We start from the raw sequence: 2243 nt of genomic DNA, 5'->3' as shown, positions 1-2243 counted from the left end.
TGGGCTCTTAAGAGATGAAACCCAGATCTTCTAATACTTAACAAAAAAAGTTTTGGGGAAAATGTCATCAGCACGCTTACCTGCAAACAGATGTGTTCTTAGCAACTCAACAGTAACAATAAACGAAGAGCAGTAATTGTTTTTTTTTTTTTTTTTCTCTAGGGATAGTTGCTAGTACACAAAGTAAATGAGCATAGGCAGTGGCCCAAGGGAATTTGGGAATCTGCTAGCCAGGTTCTGATACCTGTATTAACCAGGCCAAGCGATCCAAAGCTGACTCTATCCATTCCAGATTGATTCCCAAATAGTTAAGCACTTAATCTGAGATTATAACCAACCACAAAGCCATAAGTTTGTCTTAAATAATTATAATCCTAAATAGGAAGGAGACTGGGTGGAGGGAGTAAAGTCACTAATTAGAGGAAAGGAAGGCTTAACAGAACACAGTATTTTTAGAGTGGCTATCAAGTGAGAAATAAGATTCAAAGATAGGAACATGACCCAATTTGCACCAGTGTAGTTTTCTGAGACTTTATCCGTGCTCTCATTACTCCCCCATCCTCCCCAGCCCCAAGCACTCTTTTCCCATTTTGAGGAAGGCTCATGGAGAAGTGAGACCAACTTAGCTGGAGAATCCCGATAATCGTATTTGAATCCCTGAGGACAACTCTACACTGGATTTTTCAGTTACATGAGCTACTAAGTCCTTTGCTTTGGTGGGGGACGGGGCTGAATTAAGTCAGATTGGGTTACCCTAGCAATTTTATGGGTTCTATTATGGTTACCACAACAAAAACTAAAAGTATGCATTTTCTCTACTCAGAATTATAAGCATTTAAATAGATTTACATAAAAATCAAGTCAGATGTCACTATTAAATATAAGCATAATACAGGCATGTTGCCTGTTTTGCTCTGGGAAAATCTGGTACTTAAAATCGATTTTATATCTAAAGATTTGACATTACCTTTAAAACATCCAACTAAAAAGTCTCAAAACATGAACTCAACAAACGATAAAAAACAAATTGGCCACATTGGTAAAACAGATTACTTGGGAAAATGAAGTCCTCCAAAGTTTTTCTAGAAACAACCTCCCTCTCCTCTCATTCTGTTTCTCTCCTCTTTGAGTTCCCAATTTACTGAATTCTTAACTAAGTCATTCTATAAATGTGATGCAAACGGACAAAATTTTCTTCCTTTCCATGAGTTACATTTTCTCTTGGGATGAGTTGTTAAGCCTTTTGCATTCTGCTCTAGGTACAGTGATTCTTTCTCAGTATGGACCACAGACTTGACAGCCCTAGCTTGTTTGAAATGCAAATTATTTGATCCCCTCTCACACCACTGAATCACAATTTCTATGGAATCTGACCCAATGATTCTTAGGCACATGAAAGTTTTAAAACTGATGCTGCAGATGTTTATGTAGTTATCATGTTTTCTTTTATTTTGCTCAAGCTTACATAGGCAACAGAAGACATTCCATAAGCTTTGATAGAGAGTAGGTGACTTATCACTCTTCCCACTCTAGACCAGTTTATATTTTTCTTCAAGATACAGTTTGGATAGGAGTCTCTATTGGCTTTTCCGAAGCCTAAGAAAAAAGAGCCAAGGTCTGTGAAGGAAAAGGCTCACCTGAATTATTAAAAAATATCTGAGCTTTGGGACACCTGGATCACTCTGAGTGTCTGCCTTTGGTTCAGGTCATGATCCCGGGATGAGTCCTGTATCAGGCTCCTAAGGGAGCGTGATTCTCCCTCTGCTTATGTTTCTGCTCCTTTCTGTCTCATATGAATAAATAAAATCTTTTTTTAAAAAAATCCGAGCTTTGTTTTCTCTTCTGAGATTGCTGTCTCTACGTAGTCGAGAGGGAAGGTCCTCCTACTATTTTTTCTCTAGATTTGAAATGTCAGTATTACTTTCTCAGGAATTCTGGAGGTTGGGGACAGACAATGATGTAAACTGCTGCTCCCTGCTCCAAACAAGCACAGAATTACACCAGAGCTGTTGTTAGTTCGGCAACACCAAGAGGACCATAAGGCTTGAGAAGTAGTGTAAGGTCCAAGAGCAATAAGGCTTTAGTGCCAGATTGAGAAGGCGAGGGGATGTGTTAGCACTGGTTAAGAAGTAATTAGAAAGCGAACATACTATTTGATACCAACAACTTTTACAAATAAAATTTCCTAAATACAGTTATCACGTGAAGTGCTCTAACACAGATTTAATTCCACAAAAGAGGGG

The sequence above is a fragment of the Vulpes lagopus genome, chromosome 19, assembly GCF_018345385.1.
Source record: "Vulpes lagopus strain Blue_001 chromosome 19, ASM1834538v1, whole genome shotgun sequence".
Classification (NCBI taxonomy): Eukaryota; Metazoa; Chordata; class Mammalia; order Carnivora; family Canidae; genus Vulpes; species Vulpes lagopus.
This window is presented reverse-complemented; position numbering follows the sequence as displayed.